Source organism: Vulpes vulpes, chromosome 12, assembly GCF_048418805.1.
Source record: "Vulpes vulpes isolate BD-2025 chromosome 12, VulVul3, whole genome shotgun sequence".
Lineage (NCBI taxonomy): Eukaryota > Metazoa > Chordata > Mammalia > Carnivora > Canidae > Vulpes > Vulpes vulpes.
This window is the reverse complement of record NC_132791.1, coordinates 105,437,548-105,452,995: the sequence shown is the minus strand read 5'-3', so window position 1 is coordinate 105,452,995 and position 15,448 is coordinate 105,437,548. Positions and strand designations below refer to the sequence as shown.

Below are 15,448 nucleotides of genomic sequence, written 5' to 3'. Positions count from 1 at the left end.
ATGTGTTCACCAACCCAGAATCTCAGTCAGGCCCTTTGAGCGCTGTTTGATCAATAGCATTTCGAGCACTGCATGCTTGTCGCTGAGCTGAAGCTTTGCAAACATGGTTTCGCTGAATTCTTACAACCGTCGTGCAAAATAGATACTCTTATCTGCTTCACAAATGAGGAAAACCTTTGTGAATGGATTCGGAGGTTAATGCACAAAGACGTAGAGCTAAGAGGCCAAACCAGGATTCACTTCCAGTTGGATTCCTCTGAGCATTCGAACACCATCCATCTCCCTGCACCCAAAAGCTCATCCCATGCCGCTTCGCTTTTTACAAAAAACCTGCACAGGTACCTGTTTTTTGCAAACTGAAAGGAATCTGCAGAGCATTTTCACTTTTACGGGACAGTATTGCTTCTTCACTTGAGGCCATTTCAGCTCATGAAGGGTTTCATAGGAACTCCACTTTGGGCCAGCGGGGACAGCCTGGGTACTGAATGCAAATAAAGTAGTCATCACAGTAAAAACTTAGTAAAGAGCTCAGGGCCTGGCACACAGCCAGCACACAGCAACTGGTGATTATTGTCTAATCAGGATTCGGGGCCCACTGGGGGCAGGGAGTAATCACTGCGTGTGTAGATACACCTTTCTATGTCTCCGGGTGCGCACACAGAGCAGGACAGCACTGTAAATGCTTCCCAGGCCCTGCCCCACGATGACTTCAGGAGTGAGGACACCATGGAGAAGGGGCAACGTACCTCGAGCTCTGCACCGCTCGAGGCAGGCCGCGTGGACGTGTTTGGGGACGGCCAGCAGCTCGGCTTTCCCGGAGGAGCCCGTAAAGCCCGGCTCCGAGTCTCAGGCTCTCCTGGGGGTGAAGGAGCCTGGGAAAAGCTACGACAAGGAACAAGAAGCTCATTGCCAGCTGTAAAAGTTCTAGGATTTGGTTTCCAGAGAAAAGGGAGAGGACATGGGTTTGCTGAGTTTTCAGATCTCGGAGTAACCGAGGGGGATTTCCTGACTCTAGTAACCGGCTGCTAGCTGTGCTGAGTCAAGGAAGTGATAAAGAAGCAGGGGAGAGGCAAGTGTTCGACACCCTTTTTGGGGGGAAATGTCCAAAAAATGATTCTGGCCTAATCTTACCCAATCTTTGTAGAAAACAACTATGGTCGCTCAAGGAACAAGCATCACGTTTGGACACAGCATCTTCCAGCCCTGGGGGCAGCCGCCCTCCCCTGTCACTGAGCCATCCTCTCCTAGCGCTCCCCTCTTCCCGCTCGGCGGGGCCTACATCCAGCTCCCAGCCCCAGCCCATCCAGTCTGCCCCATCCTGTCTGGCCCACTTTTCAGCCGAGGGGGCTGCCTCAGGAGACATCCCTAGCTGCTTGCCAGACTCTTACTAGGTCAAACTCCACTTTTGTCATTGAACGTGGACAAGTCGAACCAGAAAACTGGGGTAAGCCTGAACCCTTTACCTGGGCCAGGGAGGAGCAAAAGCCGCATCCCAGACAAGCCCAGGGACAGAGGGGGGCCACCAAGAACGGACTGATTGGCCTTTGTTAATGGGCCTCCTCCTGTCTTGAAATGCTAACAGCTAGAGGGAGTTAAAAGGATTTCTGAAAGGTTTATTTTGGGGTGGGTTTGAAAGCTCCCCTCTCTTGCTCTGTTTTTCTTTTTAGACAGCTTTGCACAAGGGGCAGGTCTCCTGCCAAAAGGCCTCGTAATGCCCCTCTTTGGGGACTGAATTTATCCGCTCAGCTGTCCCTTGTAAATTTATTCCTGTGTGAGATTTTTCCCAAACCATTCATTCCTCCGCTTAGCTCAGGCAGCTGGAATGCAGAAAAAAAAAATACATTTTTTCTTTTTCTTTTCTTTCTTTCTTTTTTTCTTTCTTTCTTCCCCCCCCCCCCCCCCCAAAAGAATGTGCCTTTTGTGTGCTGGGAGGGGCTGGGCTGAAAAGAAAACAAACATGTGAGCCCGTGCACCTACACACACCAACACACACCACACCAACAGCCCCACAGAGGTCTGGGGGGCTGCCCTGGATTGCAGGGGGGTGGCATAGGGCTCCTGGGATGCCAGCCCATGAGGGTGTCTGCAATATGGGCCTCGGGTCCTCAGCCTGGGTCACAGCCAGAGAAACACCTCACTGGTTGTTTCCATGGCAACATCACAGTTTAACTGGAATGGAAAGCCTTGGTGGTTGAGAGCCAGAAGCTGCTTTCCAGCTGCACGTGTGCACAAAGCGGGTCCGTGGGGAGGAGGAGGAGGGTGTTGGGAAATTTTACTTTATTTTTCCTTGAATGATTATGGTCTCTGAGGCAGGTGAGGGCTGTAGAAGGAGTTGGAGGTGACATACGTGCTTAAAGAATTTGGGCTGCCTTAGGGACAGTGAGAATTTTCCTGCAAGGCACAGTCACTGGGGAGGCCTTGTGTCTTGGGCAAGCGGGGAAAGGCATGTTGGTATGAGCAGGCTTGTGAGCCGACAGGCCTGCCTGTCCTCTGCGCTCCCATGAGGCGTCTCTTCGGCGGCTAAGCAGCCCATAGGGACAGTTGAAAATTTAGCTGCAATGGCAGAAGAGTCAGGACAGGGGTTTGTCCCGTTTTCTGGAAAGGACTCACAGGCCGTGGAGCAAAGAAGGTCTGTGGTCAGTACAGAGAATAGAGGTCCAGGCGTCCTGCTGCGTGACATGCCCGCCACGGTCAGAGCCTGCAGGTGAGCAGCTGTCTATGCCCCCCAGCATCCGGTCACACCTGGAATCTTGGTTTTCTTTCATGGCAGACAATGTCAAGAATGTGCCTATAGAGGACATTCACTTCCTTGGGGCAGCTACCACTGATATCCCTAGAGCACCAGGCTACTACCTGGGGAACCCCAAGTGTGATACCCATTACTCTTGCTTTCTGAGCGGCCTGCTGCCAGTCTGGTACCTGAGCTAATTTGCAGGGTTGTGTTTTTAGGGAAGGAGCTCTTCTGCTGTGTGCTTTATGAACCACCCCAACCTCCCTTACCTACGGTTGGGTTGATGGGGCCCAGCTGACTGCGTACCATGCCCAGGAAGAGGCAAAAAAGAAAGGGAAGATGAAGGCTCTACTTTTAGGAAGTTGGCCGTCCGATGTAGAGTATGGTAAGAACTATGGGAGGCCCAGGTGAACTGGAGAACGGCTCTGAGAGGGGCCAGTGGGGCCCGCTGAAGGCTCCTCAAGCCTCCATGTGCACAAAACCCAGCTGCTTGTCTTGTTCAGTGGCCCATTCAATAGATGCCTTGGGATAAGTGGGTTTAAGGGCAACTATTGTTTGCTTCTGGAATTGCAGTATCACTTAATGGTGAAGAGTTTAGCACTTGATGTCAGACCGACCTGGATTTGAATCCTGGCTCCCCTACGTACGTAGCTATGCGCGTAGCTATATAACCTCGGAGAAGTTACCTGTTCTCCATAAACTTAACTTTCTCAACTGTGAAGACTAAATGGAATAATGTGTGTGAAGCACCCAATTTTTTTCTTAGCTATTACCATTATTGGCTATGAATTAATTTATATATATATCTCAGAAGTTATTAGCTGGAGGCCCACAGCCTGAACCTGCCCTTCCCCCAGATCCACATGGGTTTTGTTTGGCAGATATTGTGTTGTATTTTAAATAACATTGACTTGGTTGCCAACATCTTAAAATTGGGAAATTTCACATAAAAATCGGAATTTGGGGCTTATGTTGAAAAATCATTAGCTCTGACAAACCTGGCACCAGTTTCTTGCATGGTAACAGGCGGCTAGCTGCAAGGCTGAGTAGGAGCTGGCGACTTTCCAGGGGGTCTACACTTCCAGGGCGCCATCGCCCCCATTCTTGCTTTTGTGTTCTCTCTTCCCGGGGAGCATATCCCCTTTGGGTCCTCACACCTGTTGGGTCCTTTCTGACTTTAGAATTCTAGTTATTTTGGCTCAATGATGTGTAGTAAAGGCTTCTGGAACTCAGCAAGTAAAGGATTACCTTGCCAATAATGCTTCTACTGCTTACATGGGAGAAGTCTGCTAGCCTCTTCTTTGTGATCCAACAGAGCCGTTGCCTTTATTGCTCTCAGCAATACCCCTGAGGTCAGAACTTGCTGGCTCTGGAGTCTCCCTTGCCTGCCACTGGTTTAGTGGTATCATGTCTTCCTTGCTCTTTCTCCAAAGTCTGAAATGGGCACGACCTCGGGTTTGCAGTTTGGGTAGGCACTGATGTCTGGGCATAAGAGTAACGAGCCTCAGTACTTTTTGGTTGGATCTTTGTTTTTCCAAGTCTCCTTGAGTCAATTCAATCGCAATGTTAGATGCTGCTGCTGGCTGCTACCCAGAAGTACTCTGTGGTGCCTGTGTGGGAAGGATGACGACAGGAAGGAGCCTCCTTGCTCTCTCTCTCATTCTCCAGCTTTTTATTTTTATGGGCTGGAGGTGAAACCACAACAGCAGAGAGGAGGTGAAGGCACAGAATGAAGATAACAGCCCAGAGTCTTTGATTCTTTTCTTCATGGGCTCTTTAGTGGACTCAAAACTGCGCAGAAGTTCTGTGAGAGCTGCTTTCTCCTATCTGCCCCAGACAGATCCCTGTGGGTAGGGTGCTGGGTCTGGGTCTGGGTAGGGTGCTGGGTCTGGGTGTGCGTAGAGTTCTGGGAGGCTCATAGGGTTGAGGTCTGGGAGGGACCACTTGGTTGTTTCTGTGGGTGGGTCCATTTCTCTGACCCATAGTGAATAATCCTGTGTGAGTCCCAGCTGCTTCCCTTCCCCCAGGCTCCTACTCAGAGTAGAGGGTTTCAATATTACTATAGGTTGTTGGTTATCTGCACAGTGTGAAAGAGGATGACTGCCATTGGGAATGTGACTCCAATGACTCTATATTTGTCAAATGCTCCAACTTTGGGGACAAATGCCCTATGAATCTTAGTTTTATAGGTCTGTATGTGATGATGGATGAGAGACTTTGTAAAAAGAGCTTGATGTTCCCTGCCATCATATCTAGAAGGCAGGAGTAGAGCAACAGAACATTTTCAGACTGAAGAAAATACCATTCATGCAGAATCAAGCTTGCTATTCAAGTTCCTCTAGTCACCTTAACAGGGGAGCAAGAGATGGCCAAAAGAAAAGAAAATCACATGTTATTTTCTAGAATTTTGATAACCTTAAGATAATCTACTCATGTGTTCACTGATCTACAAAGAACTTGCTTCTATCAGAGGTTGGGTTTACTTAGCATGTATGTCTGGACATGAGTGGCCTTTTCTTCTTGAAGTATCCAGCTCTTTGGCATTGTGCAGACAGGCCCTTCAGGTGACTGAAGGGAGTGATGAGCCTGCTGGCCTGGGGTTGGCCTGTGAAGAGGCTGCTGGGACCCTATGCATATCACGCAGCCACAGGAAGATGGGCAGGGAAGGGCCCCGAGCCCGTGTAAGGCCGTGTCCTTCACACCAGGTCATGCTGGATGTGGGTAGTTTACCACTACAAATCTGCACCAGAATCAACTGGAAACTCTGTAAGTGCAGATCCACCAAGTCAGAGTGCTGGAAGTGAGCCGGAGACTATACTTTTAACAAGCACCCCCAGGTGACTCTGAGCTTAAGAACACCAGTCTCACATGTGGACTTTAAAAACTCATGTGGAGAATGTTTCTCATTCCTCAATTTAAAACATTCTTTAATAGTATCTCTGCTTAGAGTGGAGAAGTTCCAGGAACCTAAATGCCAAGCCCTGGAGGGGACAGGATATGGGCTTCATAATCATCTCATGCTGTTCTATACTACATTGGGGTCAGGTGAGTGAGTGCCTCATTACCTGGGACACCTGCTGTGAGGGAGCTTCTATAACCAACTCTGGATGTCCTTCCAGTTAAGCTTGGATTGTTTTCTTTAAAGGCTTGACCTGAATACCCCTTGGATCCAGGTGGAACACATTTTCACTTAAAACCATCAAATGTTGGCTCTGAAGGGAATTTAAAGATCTATTCCAGAGCCCCCATTTTTCTAAATGAGGAATTATAGGTTAGAAACAGACAAAGAAAAATGCTAGGATGATAAACTCCTGAATCTACACTCAAGGAGCTTCACAATGAGAGGGACTTAGGAGGAGAGCAATCAAAATCATTCTCAAATTCAGCTGTTGACTGAGCAGGGATGACCTCCGGTTTCCCAAGAATCCTTTCTAGAAGGGATGCGTGCCAGGCAAGGACTGTGCAGTTCCCGTCCAGCCCAGGCTTCCCTGTCAGCTCGGAGAGAACAACTTGCCTGGCCCCACTCTGCTTGGACTGGTCCTACCACCCAGGAATGCACCAACCTCCATAAATACTGAGGACCAGCTCTGTGCCAAGCTCTACTCTAAGCCTTGGTGTGTATCGTTAGCAGGAGCAATGGGAGCTCCTTTCACAGAGCTTACTGCCTAATTCTAAACTTAATAAACTCTGTTTCTGTGTTTTTAATGGCCCAGTTTTTCCTTGTGTAAAAACTTTGACACTTGGATTTTTGATTTAAAAAAAAAGAACATCACATCTTCATTTTTTTATTCCACAAATATTCATAGGAAACCATATGATCTCAGGCATTCAGTGCACCCTGTGGGCCAAGTATTACTTTAGGTGCTGGGTATTCAACAGTAAACAAGACAGACACAACCTCTTTCAAGGACCTTGCAATTGAGGGCAGAAAGACAGGTAATCAATAAATAAAAAACAAGGTAATTACTGAAAGGACTACTTGGGAGATACGGTAGAGTGACCTGGGGCAGGGGTGCATTACCGAGACTGGAGGTGAAGAGAGATTTCTCTAAGGGTTATATTTGAACCAAGGTTTGAAGGATAAAGGTAGCCTGTCAGAGAAGAATTAGGATAGAGAACAGCATGTGCAAAGGCCCTGAGCCAGAAGCGAGTTTGGTGCCATTCCAGGAACAGAGAGGTGAGTATGAGGAAGAAGGTAGGCACCAGATGACAAGGGCCTTGCAGGTGGTGGATGAAGTTTTAAGCTATGGAGACACTTGATATGACTCATGTTTTTAAAAGATGCTCTGCCTATATTGAAAAGAATAGGCAGGGAGAGATGACAAGAAATGCAGGAATGCCATTGAGAAGGGCTAAGGCCCCAGGCAGGGTGCAGGAGGAGTTGGTTATAGGCAGGATGTATTCCAGAGGAACGGCTGAAAGGATTTGAAGCTTGAAGGCTTTTTACATGAAAACCCTTTGAGAAGGTAAGAAATATGTAAGGGAAGATTAGTATTTTCTGGAGTCACTTCACCATAAGCTTTAGAAGGGCAGGTACTCTGTTGTATGCACACCTGTGTACAGTACAGGCTCATAGATAGATGCATGGTAAACAGCTGAATGTGTAAATAAGAAGAATGATGTTCCATGTGATCTCCTTTTTTAAGTTAATTTTTAAAAATGAGATCAAAGTAACACGATTATTAGCATGAAATGAAATACACATAACTTATGTGTCCCTTTTTGATGAATTTCTCTGTGGTTTTCTATGGCCATTTTTCCTAGTTCTGCCTTGATATTTCAGGCTGTTTCTCCTTTATGGCCAGAACCCAGACTAAAACATGGCCTCTCAAGTCTTGGTGGATGGGGCTTCAACACAATCCTAGTCAGTGGATCAACCCATGACGTGGGGCAGTTGGAGCCCCTCTGGTGCTTGCTGTTAAGAGACATCACGTCCACAGTGGACGTTGCAGTATCTCCCAGTTCCTGCCATGCAGGCCTCCCATAAATGAAGAGATGAATTCATATGGAGTTGCTGAATTAGCTATTAGTCCAGCTTGGACTGGAAAGAGTAAAGGATTAAACTGGGTCTCAAACTGGACAGAACAGAGATTTGGGCCACGTGAAAGGACAAGAGATGGTAGGTTGAAGGGTAGGTTGGAGCATGCTGGAGAAAAATCACTCAAAATTTGGCAATGGGCAAAAAATAATTTCTTTCCTAGAGGAGGGAGGAGAAGGACCCCAAAGGTTATGGTTTTTGACCTTGTGAGACATTAACCAGTTGATTTTAACATAGTGATCTTACATTAACTTCTATTTCAAATTGCCTATAAAATTTAAAAATTTTCAAATTGTCATTTGTAGCAGTTTTTTTTTTAAGATTTTATTTATTTATCTGTGAGAGACAGAGAGAGAGAGAGAGAGAGGCAGAGACACAGGCAGAGGGAGAAGCAGGCTCCATGTAGGGAGCCTGATGTGGGACTCAATCCCGGGACTCCAGGACCACGCCCTGGGCTGAAGGCAGGCACTAAACCACTGAGCCACCCGGGGATCCCCATTTGTAGCAGTTTTAATGTCTTTCCCTCATTAATTAATGAATTGGATAAACTCTATGACCCCTATTCATTCTATATTTGCATGACAGTCATGGGTCTACCTCTTTGGGAATGGCCTGTGTGTCATCTCTTCTTCTGAAACCGTGTAATACCCCACCTTCTCCCAGGTACCCTTTCCCCAAGGGCCCAGAGTAGCTCAGGGGGCTGGTGTCCCTAGGGATCCTGTCCTGCCTCATGGTCAGATTCCCAGGTAGGCTGGGTGTTGGGACAGTGCACACATCTGTTCACAGTATGGAAAAGGAGGAGTATGGAAGGTGGTATTTAAGTCACAGTGCTGGGGGTACAAACATACATCATGAACATTCCCCTTGGTTTTCCATTTGGCAAGCTGTTCCGGGGGCCAAGGGTTGCCAACTTAGGAGCAGGTGATTCATTCTGAATGGAAACACTTGTATAGTACCTCGCAGCTCCTCTCCACCCCTGACGGGGCTGCAGGGACCCCCCAACTCAGCACGTTCTTTTGGCCTCTTTTGATGTATCATTGGGAACCTGGAGTTTACCTCTCTAAAGGTTTCCTGAAACATTACCCGCTCAGACCTTGCCAAGTTGCCAGGTGGGATGGAAGGAAGGCAAACGTGACTCTGGAAGACCCAGGAGCGGGCCTTAAATCCTGACACTCCTGGGGTGTGAAAAGGTCTGAGGGGGCAGCCAGGTTGAGGTGAAGCAGTAAAAGTCTGTGGTTTGTCAGGAAAGGAGCAAGAGTGGAATTCTGTATGAGCAGTTGACTGACCTGGGGGCAGCCTGTGAATGCCTGATTGCCTCGTAAAATGGCACAGAGAAGCAGTGTCTATGAAAGTGGCAGGTGGCCGGGGAACAAGAGTCATCCCACATCTGGCAGAGCCATGAGCAGAGAGGGGGCGGGGGGTGGGTATGGAAGGCGCAGGAGCCATACTCTTCTTCTGGTTGGGGGCGGGGAGCAGGCTGGGCCTGAGCCCATCACCAGTGTCCTCTGCCTAATTTGGTCTGTCAGGGTAGTAATGACAGCTCCACTTTTTTGTTCCAGGTAAAATATTAAGTGCTTCATAGACATAGCTTACTTAGTCTTCACAGCCTCATGATGAAGTAGGTATTATGACCATCGCAGAAGGGAACAGCGAGCTTCAGAGAGGTAAAGCAGTTTGCCCAAGGTCACACAGCTGGCCAGGGGCAGAGATGGGACTCAAACCCTGGTCTGTTTGGCTCCCAAGCACCTTATTACTACGTTACACTTGTCCCTCCAGGTAAGACTGTGAATCCAGTTGCAGAAAAATGTTAATAATAGGATAGAGGAACTGCCAAGCTCTTCCCTCTGGCAAGATTGATTTTTCAGGGAGACCTCGAGCTTAATGAGAGCAAAAGCTCCGGCCTGACATGGCTTTATGTGCCCTCAGACCCCAGAAGTGCTAGGCATGCAAGCAGAGGACAAAAAGCAATATTATTGCTGTGAACTTTCATTAGGATGTATAGAGCTCTGTTATGTGTTTGGAAAGAATCCATCATCTCAAGAGGCTATATAATGCTCAAAACAGCTTTAGAAATTCTCTTTGGAAATTGCTTTCTGAGCCTCAGGCACATAAATATATTTTTATATATATCTTCAATCATGGCAAGCCTTAGTCCTGTGAGGCTAGCTATGAATGCTAGAGAAATCCAAAGGCAATCCAGAGCCAAATTCAGTGAAGGAGGTGAATTATCAATTTCAAATTTTCGGTTTTGTTTAAAAGCAAGCTGGCGTTAGTGTAAAGCAACAAGGTGGTGGTAGTGAAGAGCTCCAAACCCATGCTGAAGACATTTCTGCAGTAGGGGAAACCTAACAAGGTTTTGAGCAAAGCCCGGCACTTTTGGGTCCTGCCCACCTTGCCCAGCCTCATCTCAAACTGCTTTCCCACTTACTCTCTATGTCCCTGTCACCTGGTTTCCATTCAGTTTCTTGGGACACAATGTGTATCACCTGTCTCAGGGCTTCATACACATTATTTTCTTGCCTCTTTTTGCCCAGCTCATCTGTCTAGCCCAAGCTTAAGTGCCGTTTCCACAGTGTGACCATCTCACCCCCTTACTCCCTCCTGAACTTTTCCTTTTGTGCATGTAGTGATAGATTCCAGGATGCTTCTACTTGTAAAAACACCTTGGCTCCAACCCCATCAAGCAAGCTCCACGGTGGCAGACTGCTGTCTTGCTCCCCACTGTGCTCCCAGCATTCAATACAACATATGGTATATTTTTGGCATTCAACAAATATTTTTCAAAGAACGAGTAAACAGGAGCTTCCAAGGCACCGGCTGCCAAAGTGCTTCTCAACCCTCCCTAACTAGCTCCACCGCCTCTTCTGCTGACTTGCTTCCTCTTCTGTCTCCACTGAGCTTCTCAGAAGCTTTCGCCTTTGGCTCCCCCTCAGTCCGCTTCAGTGGTTCCCCTTCCTCTTCTGGCCTCTTATAGGCACTCCGCGGGTTCTGCTTTAGGCATATTTTCTTTTGTGCTAACTTTTGTCTTCAGCCCTGCATCTCTGTAGAGCTCCAGCCTGTTTCCAACTCCCCAGCTTGGCCACCTGAAACCCGTCTTAAGGACCAGAACTATTTTTTCCCTCCTGCTCCTCTTCCTGTGCTTTTTCTCTTGAATGTTTTAAAATCTGTCCATTCTCCTAAAAAGAAACGGTAATTTTTGGTCTTTGCCTTCTCCTCTTCTCCTTCCATATTCGATTCTGCTTTGGAATGTCATTTGCATCTTTAATTTTCTATCCATTCTGATGAGAAAATTCCAAGGTAGGCCCTCATTATTTATTATTTCTCAGCTGGACAATTAAAACAGCTTCAGGGGCATCTGGGTGGCTCAGTCAGTTGGGCGTCCGACTCTTGATTTCATCTCAGGTCATGATCCCAGTGTTGTATGATTGAGCCCTGCATTGGATTCCATGCTCAGCGTAGAGTCTGCTTGAGATTCTCTCTCTCTCCCGCTTCCTCCACCTCCAACCCCCACATGCTCTCTCTCTTAGATAAATCTTAAAAAACAAAAATAAAAACATGTAACAGCTTCAGAACTTGCCTCCATCCCTAGGCAGCTGTCAAGTTTCCCCCTAGGCTTACAATTCATCCTTCAAATGGTTGTCTGAGTAACATAATGACCCTCCATTGTCTAAAGAATAGAACCCACCATCTACCTTAATCTGCCACTGCCTCCTTCACTATTCTTAGTCCAGTTGTTCTCAAAGCACAGCCCCTGGATCAACTGTATGTCAACATCACCTGGAAGCCTGTTAGAAACATAAATTCTTGGACTCCACCCCAGACCTACTGAGTCAGAAACTCCTGAGGGAGGGGACAGGGCAGAAATCGATATTTTAACCAGCGCCCCCCGCCACCCCGGGTGATCTGATGAACTCTAAGATTGAGAACCACCACTCTCGTGGTACTAGATTTAGCATTTTTCTAAATTAAAATTATTTTTGTGCCCTCATGACTTTGCTAATGCTTTTTTATCTGAGTGGAATGACTTGCCTTCTTCACACTCCATCCCCTACATCCTACGCTCCATGATTTTTCCACCTGCCAAATTCCTGTTCATTATTCCAGGTCCTTCCCAAACCTTACTTCTCCATGAAATATTCCCTGATTCTCCCAGGCAGAATGAATCACTTTCATCTGTGAGTTTTTCACTGGTGCTGCTCCTTGGACTATTGAGATATGTTTAATTCCGCCTCATTGTTTGTCTTTATTTGACTGTGAGCCCCTGAGGACAGCACATGATATGTTTTTATCCCAGTATCCACAGCCTCCCATACAATAAATATTTTCTGAATTGACTTGGATCAATGTACTATTTCATATACATTGGCAGGAAAGGGTGAGGGTTGTCTTGGGTAGAGAAGTCAAGCCAGAGGCACACAGCATCCCACCCTTTTGGGAACTTGATTTTCCAAGGTAGGTGCTCTGTGGCTCCTCTCCAACAATTTGGGTCACCCGAAGTTGGGTAGCTTAATCTTGGAGACATACCCGGAATGACTAAGAAGCCTCAATTTCTTAGAAGATAGGATGTTTGAAGAAAACAACAGAGAGCAGATCATCAGAGAGGTGATGATAGGAAAGACTCAGGACTCCAAACTGACACATCTAAACTAACAAACGAAATAGACTGTCACCCCATCCCCAAACCCTCAATAAAGAAAAGAAATAAAAGTCTATAGCTTTCTGATCTGCTGGTGCTGGTGTGGACATGGCAAAGCATTTTTTAGTTATGAAGCCATTAGTTAATACTGATCTTTTTTTTCCCTGCGTGTTATGAATGGAATTGTCCCCCCTAAATATCCATATGTTGAAGCCCTAATCCCAAATATAACTGTATTTGGGGCCCCAATTCAACAGAACTGGTGTCATTAGAAGACTAAGAGACACCAGGTATGTGGGTGCACAGAGAGAAGCCATGAGAGGACACAACAAGTAGACAGTCATCTACAAGCCCAGGAGAGAGATGTTAGAAGAAACCAGCCCTGCTGGCACCTTGATCTTGGACTTCCATCCACCAGAACTGTGAGAGAATACATTTCTGTTGTTTTAGCCACCAGTCTGTGGTATTTGTTATGGCAGCCTGAGCTGACTAATACCCTGCTGCTTTCATATTTTTCTCCACTCCTTTCTTTTCCCTATTCTTATATATTTCCCTCTGCTCAATTTCCAGCTTCCATTATCTTATTTTCTTTACTTCTTTGTAAAAACTGCAACAAAAGTGACAGAAGACCATAAACTAATTTGGAGACTGTGGCTTAGAATTCTATCGAGTAGCTCAGAATCAGAAAACTGGAAGTTTGGGTTTCCATGGTAGCAAACCTTCCATCTGAAATCATGTTTCCTAAGCTTGTGTTCCATTAGAGCTTTTAAAAAATATATGTGCCTATAAATATATATATATGCTCACAATTACATGTTATTTTGGTGAGTCTTATGGGTCCACCCTTCCTGATATGATTCTGGGCTTTCACTCCAGTTCTAATGTGACTAGAGACTAAGTGACTAAAGAATTTAGATGAATTCAACCCTCCCTAATTCAAATTAGAGGCGTATTTCCCATTCTGCCTCTCATGTTCTCCCTCCACCCAAGAACTTCAGTCCCAGGAAATAATCTCAGAAGGGAAGTCCTATTTCAGTGATCTCTGGAATAGATACTGCTTGTTACATAAATTGGAAAAATATGAGGATGTATGTGATAAAAGTAGAAATATTTTAGAATGAAGAGAGATACAACCTAAGTGAAATCCAATTTCATTTTAGTCAATTGCCAATGTTAGTCTGGTGTGTGCTAGTGCTAGAGATTACACACCGGCCCACTGAGTGAGGAAGGAGTAATGAAGACAATAACAATAATTTAAAGTTTTTTTTTTCACATTACCTTATATAGCTTTATCATCTATAGATAATACTATGAATTAATAATATTGTAATTAATAATATTGATTCAATTTTATCGATGAGGGAAAAGGAAGATTAGAGAAGATATGAGATTCACTCAATGTCACAGATAATCAGTAAATGTGATGCCCGGGATATGAATATCCAAGTATAATACATCTTCCACTGGAATCTGTAAGGACTTGGACTTTAAATATTTCTTCCTAATTCTTCACTTGCCTCTGGGATACCAATTGCACATATGTTAGACTCTTTGCATTCTGCAAGTCTCTGATACTCTGTTTATCCTTTCTTCCATCTGCCCTTCAGTTTGTTTGTTTTTTTCTATCCACATGTCTTCTAGTTTACTAGCTTAACTTCAGCTATGTCTTATCTGCTGTTAAATACATCTAATGGGTTCTTCCTTTCAGATACTGCAGTTCTAGAATGTCCACTTCTGTGGGGCAGCCCGGGTGGCTCAGCAGTTTAGCGCCACCTTCAGCCCAGGGCATGATCCTGGAGATCCAGGATTGAGTCCCACATCGGGCGCCCTGCGTGGTATCTGCTTCTCCCTCTGCCTGTCTCTCTCTCTGTGTCTCTAATAAATAAATAAAATCTTTAAAAAAAAAGTCTGTAGTTTAAAAAAATAGAATGTCCACTTCTATTTTTAAATAGATCCCTATCATGTGTGGAAATTCTTCATCTTTCATCCATCTTTCTGTCTATTAGTTTCTCTATTTAAAAAATTACAATAGTTATTTTTAAGGTCCTTCTCTGCTAACTCTAAACTCTGGATATTTTGTGGATCTGCTTCAGTGTCAATTTTATTTTCTTGATTATTGGTCTCATTCTCCTACTTCTCTCATTGCTTATGGTTGTTTGCCAGACATAACATATAAAAGAACAATGAAGACTGATAATATTATTTTCCCTCAGAAAGGGTTTGCTCTTCCTCAGCTGGACAGACAGCATAAAGGGCTGATCACCTCAATGCCTTGAGAAAGTAAAGTGGGCCATGGCTGTTTGCAGTTAGACTTTGTTCAACCTAATTGCATATGTCTCAGGATGCATGTTTGTTGCTGTTTACTGCCTCCAGTGGGGTTTTGTCTCCTACAAAATGTAAGACTGAGGGAGGTTACACTGCATTCCTGGCCTTAGCCCTTTCTGGGCAAAGTCCTTTTTGGCTTTGGATTGAGATCCTGTTGTGTCTCTGTCATCTCTGACCTAAAAGTTGAAATCTTTAGCCTCCACATCATCCAGATTCAATATCTGTCAAACATTGGGTATGGTTGTAAGCTATGGTTGTAAGCTCTTCCCACTAATAAACTTTGAGGCTGAGAGAGAGTTCACTCTTCCTTGATGATTCAACCCCCCAGGCTCCTGTGCCAGCCCAAATGCAGAAATTGTTCTGTGGGGAAAACTCAGCCATGGGACTGGGACTCCTTTAAATTCTGTTCTGGTTTACCAGGCTACAGGGGTGGGGGGCAGTCGGGTGGGAACTCTCCTGATGTATCTTCCCTTCAGCATACTAAGCCCAATCCTCAGGCAGGGCCTCAGCAAATGCCCCACCCCAGGGCCCCCACAGGAAGAAAACTGTAGGCAACTTCAGCTCATTTTCTGTGTGCTCTTCCCCTCTGGAATTTCCTTCTTCTGGTCATCTTTGCCTCTACGGTTCTCCACACTGTTTTTAAAAATATGATTTTGTAATAAGTCTTTATTTTCCCTAGCTGTTGCAGTGGAAGAAGGCCTACTAAATTCTTCTTGGA

General features: G+C 45.7%; 1 long non-coding RNA gene across 3 annotated transcripts in view; it reads left to right on the top strand.

Moving 5' to 3' along the window:
* Nucleotides 1-15,448, top strand: part of LOC140594915 (uncharacterized) — a 162,912-nt gene that overhangs the window by 127,991 nt on the left and 19,473 nt on the right. Inside the window, exon 1 of one of the 3 annotated variants that reach the window (XR_011996190.1) lies at nucleotides 2,446-2,704. The exons of the other annotated variants lie outside the window; for them this stretch is intronic. This is a non-coding gene — a long non-coding RNA (uncharacterized lncRNA). Of the gene's footprint in view, nucleotides 1-2,445; nucleotides 2,705-15,448 lie in introns of those variants that run through there. 3 annotated transcript variants of the gene reach the window in all.